The sequence below is a fragment of the Zingiber officinale genome, chromosome 6B, assembly GCF_018446385.1.
Source record: "Zingiber officinale cultivar Zhangliang chromosome 6B, Zo_v1.1, whole genome shotgun sequence".
NCBI classification, from domain to species: domain Eukaryota; kingdom Viridiplantae; phylum Streptophyta; class Magnoliopsida; order Zingiberales; family Zingiberaceae; genus Zingiber; species Zingiber officinale.
Window position 1 is genome coordinate 93,314,282 of NC_055996.1, and position 15,202 is coordinate 93,329,483.

At 32.9% G+C, this 15,202-nt stretch overlaps 1 long non-coding RNA gene across 1 annotated transcript; it reads left to right on the forward strand.

Annotated features, from left to right (window-relative positions):
- The first annotated feature begins 9,381 nt into the window (after nt 1-9,381).
- LOC121990428 lies at nt 9,382-11,483 on the forward strand. Its single transcript, XR_006114595.1, has 4 exons — nt 9,382-9,518; nt 10,398-10,458; nt 10,636-10,760; nt 10,909-11,483. It is a non-coding gene; the product is annotated as an uncharacterized LOC121990428 (long non-coding RNA).
- The last annotated feature ends 3,719 nt before the right edge of the window (nt 11,484-15,202 follow it).

Here is a 15,202-nt window from a genome sequence, read left to right on the forward strand (position 1 = left end):
TTTATAAATATCCTAGTATTTTTCTAGAATTTTAGGATATTTTTACAATATTTTTAGAGTAGCAGAAGTAGCAAAAATAAATAGAATTGTAAAACAGCCTACGCGGGAATTGAACCCGAGACCTATTGGGACCTACGACTTAAGGTGAACTCTAGTAACCAAGTGAACCCAGCAGGGCCGTGCTGAAAGGAAAGGGAAACAATTTTATTTAAATTAGAGTTGGGTGAATTAATTCCTTAATATAAATAAGGAGTTAAGTGAGGAATTGTTATTTTCGTTAACGAGAAAACCTTTTCCCTAAACCCTCACCGTCGAACCCTCTTCTCTCCCTTATCCTCTCGGCGCCCAAGCCAAGGAAGACTAGGGTTCCGTTCCAAGGGTTCCAAGAACACTTTCCGGCGACGACTCCGGCACGAGAACGCTCCTCTCCGCGAGAAGAGCACGTGGAAGCAAGAGAACCGTCGAGAAGATCGTCTCCACCGGAAAACTAGCGACTAGATTCGTAAGAAAACTAGCGCAGGAGGTAAGAAACCCCTCACCTGCAGTATAAGTAGCTTTCGTATGATTGTGTGCCTTTAAAATTAGTTATATGCAGATTGTTGTCAACATACAGGGTGTATTTAACCCTCCTCACAGGTTTAGGGTTTAGTCGAGCATCTCTAGATGGGCCGGACACGTTTTTCCCTTCAATTGGGGGTTTTAGACGTTGTCGGGTGCCTAGAGGTGGTCTCCCTAATAGAGATGAGAGTTGATGTACACCAAGTGTTCGATAAAATAACTAGTATAGTTTTAACCAGTTAACAACTCAGTTAAATGCAACAGAAGCATTTAAGGTAGTATAGTAGTCTTGCTCCAGTTTTTACAGGACTAGATGTCCAATGGGTGGGCTCCCACAGTCGCCTCTAGGTTCAGACAACCTAGTTCTAGGTTTAGACAACCTATTAAGAGCAAGACAAGTACTATTAGCTTATGTCAGTATTTTACTTTTAGCAGTGGCACTGTACTGGATCAGATATCCATTAGGTTGGGCTCTCACAATCGTCCCTAGGTTTAGATAACCTAGTAAACCCTACTAAATTCGGGACTTACAAACCCGGGTCTAGTTAGGGATGCGCGCATAGCACATACAGTTGTCGGGCCCAGCAGCAACATGATTATGTATTTTCATCTATTTATGATAAGTAGTTTTCAAAACTTCACAAAATAGATTATGTGAGTATAGCACATCTTTAGCATTAGTTTAGAATTAGCTCAACTCAGTTTTTGTAACAGTTTAGTTTTCTATTGATACAATATGATAGCTTATGTTAGCACTTGTTGCCATGATTAGCTTGTTTGTATGCCATGCTATGCTGTTACATGTTCAGTATATGTTTTTCAAATAGCATGTTTTAAAAACATAAATTGCATCGTATGCATGTTTTAGTGAGGTAGATGGTTTCTTACTAAGCTCTTAAGCTTACAGATACTCTTTTCCTTATATTGCAGATAAAGGTAAAGGAAAGATAGACTAGCGGAGGCTGGAGGTTAATGCAATGAAGATGTGTGTGGAAGGAACCTGGAATAAAGATCTTGGAGAAATTAGCAAACTAAGACTTTAGTTCTTTTAATAAAGTTATTTCCCGCATTTTCTAGTTATTTTAATGCCTTGAATCATAAAAGACTTGTTTAGATTGTTAGTACTTATGCTCATAATCCTAGTTGTGTTTTATTAGTATGTTTCCAACTATTATAGAACTCTTGTAGTTGAGTTTGGCACGAAACAGTGCTGAAATCAGAGGTTTGCTGCGAAATCAGAAACCCCAATCGATCAGTGGATCGATTGGGGGCCCTCAATCGATCAGCGGATCGATTGGGAGCCTGGTTTCGCGAACAGTAAGCTTCTGGATCGATCAGCAAATCGATCCAGTCGTATTCTGTCGCAAACAGAGAGTTCAGGGATCGATCGCTGGATCGATCGGGGAATTAGCCTCGCGAACAAAGAGCTCTGGAATCGATCACTGGATCGATTGGCCAGTCTGGATCGATCAGTCGATCGATCCAGACGCTAATTCCCGCGTACAGTAGGGTCCTGAATCAATCACTGGATCGATTGCCTAACCTGGATCGATCAGCCGATCGATCCAAATTAGTCTCCGTGCACAGTAGCACGCTGGATCGATCCGTGGATCGATCAGAGGCCTAGTACTAGCGGAAAACACTTTAGTTCAGCCCCAGATGACAGCAAAGACCTAGAACACCCCTTCTAGCATAGCCACAGCAATTCAAGGGGTAGTTTAAACATTAAGTTCAGATAGTATAGCGATTAACAGAAGCATATTCATTAGTTTAGCAAAATTTTCATTAGTTCAGCTTTTCCACACATGAATTAGTTAGCTTAATGTAATGATCAGCCTCACAGTCTAGTTAGTAGGAGGTGGGTTGTTACAACTAATCTACAAATCTTATTTTTCTGTCCTGGTACAAAAAACCCATCAGGTTACTCCATGTAAATTTTCTCTTTTAAATCCTTATTTAAAAAGATTATCTTTACATCCATTTGATGTATTTTGAGATTCCATAGAGCGACTATAGTTAACAATACTCTAATGGAAGTTATTCTCGACACCGAAAAATACATATCAAAGTAATTAAGACCTTCTCATTGTCGGTATCATTTGATTACCAATCTAGCCTTGTACTTATCAATTGTGTCATCTGACGTCATGTACTTCTTGAAGATCCGCTTGTAACCTAGTGGTTTACTTCCTGAAGAAAGATCCACAGGTTCTCAAGTGTAATTTTACAAGATAAATTCTATCTCAGATGTAATTGTCTTTCTCCAGTGAGGTCCATCAGAAGAGCTTACTGCTTCTGAGTAACTTCGGGGCTCACTTTTCAACATGAAAGTGATAAAATATGATCGATAGGATTTTTCTACCCAGGCTTTTTTGCTCCATCTAAGCTCAACCTCGACTGGTTCCTCATCATCATCTTCACTTTGTGTTTCATATGCTCATTTTAAGGAGCTAGCTTCCTCTCGGGTCTAATACTGAAACACATGCTTAAGAACTAGGCATTTCTCAGTTCTATTATCGAGTTCTTGTGTATATCCGGTATTTGTGGCTCATACACAAAAAATCGATATACATTGCTATTATATGCATATCCAATAATATACAATTAACAGTCTTTGGTCATATCTTAATCCTTTTCAGATTAGGTACCAAAACTTTAGCAAGACACCTCCACATTCATAAATATTTATAGGATAGTTGTCTTCCATTCCACAACTCATAAGGGCTCTTATCTATTTTTTTCTGAGGCGCCTTATTTAAAAGGTAATTAGCTGTTAACACAGCTTCCTCCCACATGAACTCTGGCAGCCTAGAGGTTAATAGAAGAGCATTCATCATCTCCTTTAGAGTAAGATTTTTCCCTCTTCGAGTTTTGACCGTACTTGACCACGTTGGCTTTCACAGTAGTCTGAGAGAATAATTTCCTCTCTGAACTCTTATTGCCTTCTTCAATTCGAAGTCTAGCCACAATTTCTTCCATGTTTATCTCCTTCCGCTTGTACTTCAGGTAGTTCTTGAAGTCTTTTAGCTAGGAGGCAGCTTCTCAATGATAGTAGCCACCTGGAAGGTTTCACTTAGAATCATCCCTTCTGAGTGAATCTCATGCAAGATCACCTGAAGCTCCTAGACTTGGCTGATCACCGTCTTGGAGTCAACCAACTTGTAATCCAGGAATCGATCCACAATGAATTTCTTGGCTCCTGTATCCTCCGTCTTGTATTTCTTGTTCAGGGACTCCCACAACTCTTTAGTCATTTTCTTTGTGCTATACACAACATACAACGAGTCGACAAGGCAGTTGAAGATGTAGTTTCGGCAAAGGAACTCAGAATGAGTCCGTACTTCCACTGTATTGATGGTTTAGGCATTAGTATCCTTAGCACGCTTAAGAGGGTCCTCGGTCAAGAACCGAGCCAGATTGAGCATGGTCAAATAGAAGAGTATCTTCTACTGCCATCTCTTGAAGTTCAATCTAGTGAATTTCTCTGGCCTTTCCCCATAGTTGATTGACACAATTCTAATCGGGACAAAGGGAGCATTCATGTGTTGAGTATGTTGTATCTCAATACTTTGTTCTGTGGTCATTTCAATATAATGAGATCTGTTTCAAGATTGTTGGACAATCTGTGGTCGGAGATATTGAAAAAATTACTGAATTGAAATTACACAAAATCAATTCTAACTTATCTGTTGAGATGACTTGAGAGGATAATCTCAGGCTGCCAACAGGGTTGGTTCTGCCAAGCTTCCGGTGGTCCGAGTTGTGGAGTTGATGCAGTGCATAGAACTCGGGAGTCGATCGCCGAGTTGGGAAGGAAATTCACTAAGTAAGATATCGAGGTTTGTGCTCAACGTAGTTTCTTTGAAACAGATTCACTCCACCTCCGGTTGTGCTTCGAGGTTCTCTCGGGTCGTCTGTTTCCCAGGATACAATGGTAAAACCATGCGTGCAACCAAGCACTAGTTGTTCGTGGCAAATTGAGAATGCACCTGAGTGTTATCACAAGTAGTTCAGTTGAATGGATGCACGACTAAGAGAATTTTTATGGGAGAACACGGGTAGACAGAGGTTCGCTTCCTACTCTCTCTTTCGCTTATCTTACGCTCCTCTTTCCTTTGCTCAAAATCTAGCCTCCTTATATAGGAGTTCTTATCTTGTCTGCAATGAATTATCAAATTATAGTCATTTAATGTCATCATTAATGGGTTTAATGTCTTTATTAATATGGAGACGTTACAGAACCATTATTAATGAGTTTAAAATCGTCATTAATGTTGAGACGTTATGAAGTCACCATTAATGAGTTTAATGTCGTCAATAATGTCAAGACGTTACGGAATCGTCATTAATTTATATTAATGCTTATGTTACACTCTCGAACAGGTAGCAAAAAGATATTCAGGTGGCAAACTGTTGGTTTATTCTTTTAGGCAAATTTTGCCTTGATCGGTTTGACATTCGATGTGTGTAGGTCATACTCGCACACGAGTTAACTTGGTTCAGTACAAATCTAGACCATGGATTTGCACATATCCCTGCGCATCCACGAGTGAAAAACTTTCTCCCTATATATATATATATATATATATATATATATATATATATATATATATATATATATATATATATATATATATATCATAATTTAAATCAACAATACAATTAAGAAACGTCTAATGTAAAACTAAAAATCTATATATAATAGAATTTCTTTATCTCCCCTTAACATTAATTTACATTGAAAGTTTGAATATGGAACACTTCTGATTTTTCATTCACATGTTTAACCGAAGGTACTTAACTGAGCTGGATGAACACCACAAAAAAACAATAATTTAGGGACGAAAGTTTGGGACGAAAAATTTTCGTCCCAAAATCGCAACAATTTTGGCGACAAACACAAAATTTGATCCAAATTAGAAACGAAATCTGCAACAAAATATTTTCGTCGCAAATTCCCAACGAACATTATTTTCGTTGCAAAATTCGTCCCAGATTCTGGGACGAATCCAGGGTTCGTTCCAGAATCGAAATATATTTCAGAAAAAAATGAAAAAAATGGGTCAAAATCTGGGACGAATCTTGGAAGGCATAAATCATTCGGAAGGCATAAATATGGACCTAATGATCTCGGAATTTCATGAAACAAGTTTCTATGGATTCCTAATTTTCTCATGATCATAAAATATCCTAAATTTGAAATTTAATCTAATAAATTAAGTGTGGTGATTTTTTAACATGAATATGACCTAATTTGTAATAAAAAATTCACCGCACTCAATATAATATGTTAAAATTATGGATGAAGATATTTTTAAGATTATAAGAAAATTAGGAACCTATAGAAACTTATTTCATGAAATTCCGAGATCGTTAGGTCCATATTTAGTGAAACATAGATAGTTTAGTATTAATTAAGTATGTTAGCGTTTAACACATGCTTGAATATGTGTTTAAAACTAAAAATATAGATCTACAAATGTCAGAATTTCATGAAACAAGAGTCTATAAGTTTCTTATTTTCCCTTATTCATAAATATATCCTCTTCCTTAATTTTAAAATAATATATTGTGTTTCGTGTTTTTTTACCTGAATTAGGTCAAATTTGAGTTAAAAAATCACCACGCTAAATATATGAGATTAAAAGTATGGATGAGGGTATTTTTAAGATCATGAGAAAATTAGGAACCCAAAGAAACTTGTTTCATGAAATTCCGAGATCGTTAGGTCCATATATAGGCCTTCCAAATGATTTTTCTTTTAATTTTTATTTTTCTTAAATTTGGGACGAATCCAGGAATTCGTCCCAAAATTTGGGACAAATTTCTGGATTCGTCCCAGATTTTGGGACGAATCTGGAATTCGTCCCAAATTTAAAAAAATAAAAAATAAAAGAAAATTTATTTGGAAGGCCTATATATGGACCTAACGATCTCGGAATTTCATGAAACAAGTTTCTATGGGTTCCTAATTTTCTCATGATCTTAAAAATATCCTCATCCAAAATTTTAACCTCATATATTTAGTATGGTGATTTTTTAACCCGAATTTGACCAAATTCATAATAAAAAATTCACCGCATTTAATATATTATGTTAAAATTATGGATAAAGATATTTTTAAGATCACGAGAAAATTAAAAATCCATAGAAACTTGTTTCATGAAATTCCGAGATCGTTAGGTCCATATTTAGGCCTTCCAAATAAATTTTCTTTTATATTTTATTTTTCTTAAATTTGGGACGAATCCTGGATTCGTCCCAAATTTAAAAAAAATAAAAAATAATAGAAAAATCATTCTGAAGGCCTAAATATGTACCTAATCATCTCGGAATTTCATGAAACAAGTTTCTATGGATTCCTAATTTTCTCATGATCATAAAAATATCCTAAATCTGAATTTTAACCTAATAAATTAAATGTGGTGATTTTTTAACATGAATATGACCTAATTTGTAATAAAAAATTCACCGCACTCAATATAATATGTTAAAATTATGGATGAATATATTTTTAAGATTATAAGAAAATTAGGAACCTATAGAAACTTATTTCATGAAATTCCGAGATCGTTAGGTCCATATTTAGTGAAACATAGATAGTTTAGTATTAATTAAGTATGTTAGCGTGTAACGCATGTTTGAATATGTGTTTAAAACTAAAAATATAGATCTACAAATGTCAGAATTTCATGAAACAAGAGTCTATAAGTTTCTTATTTTCCCTTATTCATAAATATATCCTCTTCCTTAATTTTAAAATTATATATTGTGTTTCGTGTTTTTTTACCTGAATTAGGTCAAATTCGGGTTAAAAAATCACCACACTAAATATATGAGATTAAAATTATGGATGAGGGTATTTTTAAGATCATAAGAAAATTAGAAACCCAAAGAAACTTGTTTCATGAAATTCCGAGATCGTTAGGTCCATATTTAGGCCTTCCGAATGATTTTTCTTTTAATTTTTATTTTTTCCAAATTTTGGGACGAATTCCTGGATTCGTCCCAAAAAATTTGGGACGAATTTCTAGATTCGTCCCAGATTTTGGGACGAATCTGGAATTCGTCCCAAATTTAAAAAAATAAAAAATAAAAGAAAATTTATTTGGAAGGCCTATATATGGACCTAACGATCTCAGAATTTCATGAAACAAGTTTCTATGGGTTCCTAATTTTCTCATGATCTTAAAAATATCCTCATCCAAAATTTTAACCTCATATATTTAGTATGGTGATTTTTTAACCCGAATTTGACCAAATTCTTAATAAAAAATTCACCGCATTTAATATATTATGTTAAAATTATGGATAAAGATATTTTTAAGATCACGAGAAAATTAGAAATCCATAGAAACTTGTTTCATGAAATTCCGAGATCGTTAGGTCCATATTTAGGCCTTCCAAATAAATTTTCTTTTATATTTTATTTTTCTTAAATCTGGGACGAATCCTGGATTCGTCCCAAAATCTGGGACGAATCCTGGATTCGTCCCAAAATCTGGGACAAATTTCTGGATTCGTCCCAGATTTTTGGGACGAATCCAGGATTCGTCCCAGATTTAAAAAAAATAAAAAATAATAGAAAAATCATTCTGAAGGCCTAAATATGTACCTAATCATCTCGGAATTTCATGAAACAAGTTTCTATGGATTCCTAATTTTCTCATGATCATAAAAATATCCTAAATCTGAATTTTAACCTAATAAATTAAGTGTGGTGATTTTTTAAACATGAATATGACCTAATTTGTAATAAAAAATTCACCGCACTCAATATAATATGTTAAAATTATGGATGAAGATATTTTTAAGATTATAAGAAAATTAGGAACCTATAGAAACTTATTTCATGAAATTCCGAGATCGTTAGGTCCATATTTAGTGAAACATAGATAGTTTAGTATTAATTAAGTATGTTAGCGTTTAACGCATGTTTGAATATGTGTTTAAAACTAAAAATATAGATCTACAAATGTCAGAATTTCATGAAACAAGAGTCTATAAGTTTCTTATTTTCCCTTATTCATAAATATATCCTCTTCCTTAATTTTAAAATAATATATTGTGTTTCATGTTTTTTTACCTCAATTAGGTCAAATTCGGGTTAAAAAATTACCACACTAAATATATGAGATTAAAATTACGGATGAGGGTATTTTTAAGATCATAAGAAAATTAGAAACCCAAAGAAACTTGTTTCATGAAATTCCGAGATCGTTAGGTCCATATTTAGGCCTTCCGAATGATTTTTCTTTTAATTTTTATTTTTCTTAAATTTGGGACGAATCCTGGATTCGTCCCAAAATTTGGGACAAATCCAGGAATTCGTCCCAAATTTAAAAAAAATAAAAAATAAAAGGAAATTTATTTGGAAGGCCTAAATATGGACCTAACGATATCGGAATTTCATGAAACAAGTTTCTATGGGTTCCTAATTTTCTCATTATCTTAAAAATATCCTCATCCATAATTTTAACCTCATATATTTAGTATGGTGATTTTTTAACCCGAATTTGACCTAATTCATAATAAAAAAAATTTGCCGCATTTAATATAGTATGTTAAAATTATGGATGAAGATATTTTTAAGATCACGAGAAAATTAGAAATCCATAGAAACTTATTTCACGGAAATCCGATATCTCTAAGTTCATATTTAGTGTTTCCAAATCATTTTTTTATTTTTTAAAAAAATTTTATATTCTGGGACGAATTTTGGAATTCATCCCAGATTTAGGGTCGAATTCTGGAATTCGTCCCAGATTTGGGGACGAATTCCTAGATTCGTTCCAAAATCTGGGACGAATCAAAGATTCGTCCCAAAAAATAAGCAATGGAAAGAAATTTTTTAATTTATAAGTTAACCCTAAATCTCCTCCCACCCATCTGCCCCTTCACTCATCCCTTCACTGCAACTCTTGCGGCGGCTGATTCCTTCCCGATCGGCTGCGGCACAGGTAACCCTCTCCCTTCTCCCTTCTCCCTTCTCCCCTCTTCCCTCTCCTTTCTCCCACATCTGCCCACTTCTTCTCGCGAGGCCGCGGCTGGCCTCGCCTGGCCGCGCCTGGCCGTGGCTGGCGGCAGTTGGCCGCGAGTCGCCGCTGCTAGCACTGATGTCGCAAGATTTGGAATGGTGGAGTACTGATCTGTGAAATTTAGGGCTTCATTCTTGTTTGTTAACAAAGAAAAGCACTGCAACTCTTGATCACTTAGATGTCAATGACCAATGATCTGTGAAATAGGGTTTAGGGCTGTTTTTGGATAAAGATTTGTAGTTCTTCTTGTATATAGATGTACAGTTTAGGGGTGTGGAAGTAATAAAATCTCAACTACACTAGGGCAAAATTTTGATACTAGGGTTTCGAATCCTAAATGTATGGGGAGCTCCAGTATACCATAGGTATAAATTTACCTTTGATTTTCTGTGTACTGATCCTCTTTATCATTACAAATACTTGTAGGATAGTTTTTAGATTGGAATTAATTAATGGAGGGACAAATTACAATAGAGTTGACATGTTTTTTTTTCTTTGATACAAAATTCAAAGGGTGCTCATTATTATTATTATTGTTAAAAAGATTTTTCTTTTAAAGAAAAAAACAGAAGCTACCCTATTCTATTTTTTATCTCAAAAATATCCTTATCAAAATATTTTATTTTTCATCTAAAAAATGTCAATTCTGATCCACAATTGCTCTAATATAGAGAGTAATTTTGTTTTTTTTCCAAATTTTGTTCCATTAAAATATTATTATTTCAATTTAATTACAATTGCTTCAACTCTATTAAAATTGTTAGAATAATACTATAATAATTGATAATGTTGCTTGTGCAGGTTTCAATTTGGCATGATCTCAGTGTAGTTGAAGACAACTGTATTTGTTCACGTCTTTTCGGTATTTCTAAGTTCATTAATATGCATTTAATGATCTGTATATAAAGTTAGCTTTAAATAATTATTTTATAGTTGATTAATTGTATTTCTTCTTTTTGATAAGCTTTTCTTTGTTGTTTTGTCTTCAATGATAAGATTTATTTCTGTTAATAATGTTTAACTAAATAGCTGAATTCAGGTAAAATGCAGAATGAGCAAAGTTGGATGTATAATAAGAATTCAAGTATAATGCAGAATGAGGAAGAGGAGGAGGAGGAGGAGGAGGATGATAATCATAATGATGACTTTAATTTTTGACGATGGGTAAGTTTTGTTAGCTTATTTAAAGAAATTTCCCATAATTATGTATGATGATTATTTGTCTCATGTTTACTGTTTTACACATTAATCAATGGCTTGTTAACTTTTCTAATTTTTATTTTAATTAATATTGTCAATTTGTTTTTAACAGGGTTGGTGAGGCGAACTAAAGGTCCGAGAAAAAAGTAAGTATTAAGTAACATGTTAAACTTTTAATTTTATTTATTTATTTATTTATTTTCTAATTGCTTTTAATTTATTGAAATTTATTACTACTGCTTTATTAGTTCAAATTGCAAATTATGATTAGAGTTTACCTAACAACCAAGTAACCATGATTACTAAAACACTTGTATCACAAAAAAATTAAGTTTAATTAGTTTGTGTTTTCTTCATTTGAGCTATTTTCATATGTTAGGAAATTTTAAGAATATCTTTCATGCTCTCCATGTGATCACATGGACATAGAATATTTGTAGCTATTGATTGATATGGTGAAATAGGTATTATTATAACAATTTGATGTGCCATTTATATTAGGTTGTATCATATTTACGATGTTTTTACTTAGCTTCAAGATACTTCTTATAATTTTATGACATGGATGGTTCATATCGTTGGTAAATAGGACATTTATTTGAATGTTTAAGGAATTTCACAGTTATGTCTTGTTTCCAATCTTTCTTGTTACATGGGCATTTCGTATTATATTTATAATCTTTCTTGTTACACATGATCTGGTTTATTTGTTTGTTGTTATGTAGGCAAAGGAGATTTGAAGGGTTGCAAAGCTTTTGGGCAGACGAAGATGACTTGATGTATTTTTAGTTTATTTACCTCCTTGGATGGATGATGGACTTATATAACATTTGATTGTTGAACTTTATAATATTTTCTAGAAGCTTGAACAAGATAGATCTTGTAAAATTTGTTGAGATCTTTATATTTGTTGAATTATGAGTTGATCAAGTTCAATTATTACTCTTGTATGTGAAATTAAGATGTGTTGAATGTATATAAATGTTATTTGAATTTGGTGTTTATGTATCTATGGATTGAATTGCAAAAAGAAATTTAATCTGGAAAAAAAATTTAGTATTAGGGACGAATTTGGCGACGAAAACGATTTGTTCCCACTCTATCGTAATTGTATCGAATCCAGAATTTGGGACGAATATGTGGATTCGTCCCAGAATTTGGGACGAATTCTGGGACGAATCCACAAATTCGTCCCAGATTCTTGGACGAATTTTGGGACGAATTTTGGGACGAAAATTTATTTATTAATTAAATTAGTATTTTTGTCCCCAAATTTGTCGCAAATGCTTAAAATTTTGCAACAAATTTATTATTCGTTGCAAAATTAGGGACAAATTTGGCAACAAAAAAAATTTGTCACCGAATTCGTCCCCAAATTCGTTGCAATATTAGGGACAAACTTAGCAACAAAAAATAATTTGTCACTGAATTCGTCCCCAATTTTGTTGCAAAAATAGGGACAAATTTGGCAACAAAAAATTATTTCCTCCGAACTGAATTCATCCCCAAATTCGTTGCTAAGTTTGCAACAAAAAAATTATTCGTTCCTTTTTTGCGACAAATTTGGGGACGAAAATTTTATTCGTTGCCAATTTTGTCCCCAAATTCGTTGCTGAATTTGCAACAAATCATAATTCGTTCCAAAAGTTGGCATCAAACATTTTGGGACGAAAAAATTTTCGCCCCTGATTTCGTCCCAAAAAATTTTGTAACGAATTTTTTTGTAAAATTCGTCCAAAAATTCGTCCCAAAATGCCTTATTTTTTTGTAGTGGAAGGTGTCTGGAATTTGATGTGAAAAATCTACATATGGCACGTGCTCAAATTTAATAAAAAGAGTTAGTTGAACTAATGGAAATACTTAGTTGGAATTAAAATACTAAAAAACTTATATATGAAAGTTTTATTTTAAACAAACTGCCTTAATATTTGGGCATGTTAGATGTCGTGTAATAAAGGGGCTTTCACTCTAATTTTGTCCCCTCCTAAGTGATGTTGTAGAATTGTTAACCACCCACAAATTATCTCAATAATTACAAAGCTAAAATCTCATACGTTAACGGACATGATATGAAATACCATTTTATGATTTCTTAGAAATGATAATAACAGTAGTTTTAACTTTTAAAGTGTTCTTAATAGCTTTTCTTAAAATGTAAATTAAGAATTTATTAATATTAAAAAATCTTTTCATATATCTATTTTTGCTAGTAAAAATGATCTTTGTTTAAAATTAAAATATTTATTTTACCCTAGCTACCCATTTATTGAGTGAACGGCATTTTGATAACAAATTAAAAATTTAACCGGTATTTTGACATTAGATTTTTAAAAATTATTAGTCTCGAGTAGTATTTTTATATTATTATTATTTAATTGATATCATATATTTAGTTTACATCGATTAATTCTTGGATGATAATATTATTAAGTTAATCATCTATTAAAAAAATTATTTATTAATTTATCCAAGTTGAGATTCGATTTCTAGAGCGTTCTCTCAATGTAATATTATCCTGAGAAAAAAAAATCAAAGGAGCTGGAATTGACAATTGAAGGTGTTGGAATTATTATTACCCTTACAGGCAGTGTTATAAAGACTACGCATAGTTGCTCACAGTATTTATTTTTGATTTTTTTAAATAATAAAATTTTATCTTTATAATTTAGGTGTTAGATTATAATATTAAGTAAAAAAAATAAAATTCAAATCGGGCAAAAATTCAGATGCACATGAGTGATTAAGATTAGGTGACGCACACTTTGAAAAAAAATTATTTAAAAATTTTATTATACTTAATATTATAAATGGATACTAAATCTAAAAATAAAATCTTACTAAAATATCCAGAAACTTAAAAAATCATAAAATAAAATAAAAATTGTGCGTACGTGGTTGTGTACAATTGTGCACAGTACTCTTACGAGCCTAGGATCGAATTAAGCGCTGGAATTGACAGCTATCTCATGATTGCACCCTGGATCGAATTAAGTTAAGAGCATCCGTAATACATCCGTATTATAATATCCATATTTCACCAAAAAAATATAATGTTCATTATCATATAATTATTATAATAACATCTCTTTTTCACCCATATTCTTTTTAACGTTAATATTCATTATTCATGAATCCCACCGTACATTTATATATCATATTAAATAAATAAAATTTAAATGAATAATAATATTATTAAAAATATCTTTATTATTTATTAATTACCCATTTTATTTATTTATTCTAATTTTAGAATTTTATTCAATTATTAAAAAATTAAAAAAAAAACACCATGCCACGGTACAAGAATTGTACTTTGAATGCGTTCAATTGTTTAGACACGTTCAAAGTGTGAGTGTTATAACACCCCTCTATAATGAATGTTAACATCAAAAAATGTTATAACACCCCCTATTAAGAAGCATTACAGCTACCTTAAAAGGTGATGGAATTGACAACTACCTCATCATGGCACCCTTCTTCTTCGGAGCATCATATCTTAGGATTCATTTGTCTGGTCTCTTTAGCTTCATCAACCTTTAGTATAGTTTTTATTCTGAAGAATGTGTACTTCATTTTATCTTGTTTAAAAATTTTTCATGATTCCCACGACTAGCTCATGTTAATTATTCTACCAGAACAAATTTTTTTGTCTTTTTTTTTAACCAAGAGATAGACCACTCATAATTATGGTTGGATCGTAGCCGCGATTCAATCGTAATTAGTTGTGATCCCTTCCTGAATTCATCGTCCCTTCCAGATTATAGTTTGGTTGGGAGAGGGCGACCGAAGGCCAACCCCCGCTCGGCGTCCAACAACCTGGTCATTTGTCCATCACTGGTGACCTCCGGGCGGCCTCCGACCATCCTCTCCGAATCAAATTATAACCTGGAGGGGACGGTAAACCCAGGAAGGGATTGCAACTAATTACGATCGGATCGCAACCACGATCCAGACATAATTATACATGGTCCGTCCCTGATTAAAAAAAGGGGACCAGGAGATCTGCTCTCTTATTTTACTATCGAGTTTGTTTTATTACAATTGCTTATCCTCGGTTATAAATTGAATTAAAATTGAATATTTTATAAATATAAATATTTTATGTATTTGAACTGTATAAAACATGAATCTTGTAATTCATATATCTAGATGTAATCAGTTCATTTATCTAATTAATGATGTATGGTCTACGAGTTTCTATTGAGTAGTATAAATATTCATGTAATGTGAAGTTGCAAGATAAGTATTTTTTTCAATACAAAAGTTATTATACTATAATTCTTTTCTCTTTCTAGAAACCTTTTGAGAGTTCAATGGCATCAAAATCCTTTTCTCTCTAATACTCCTAACTTACCAAACTCAACTATGAGAATTAGTCACTTGGAATAAAAGCTATCTTGGATCCC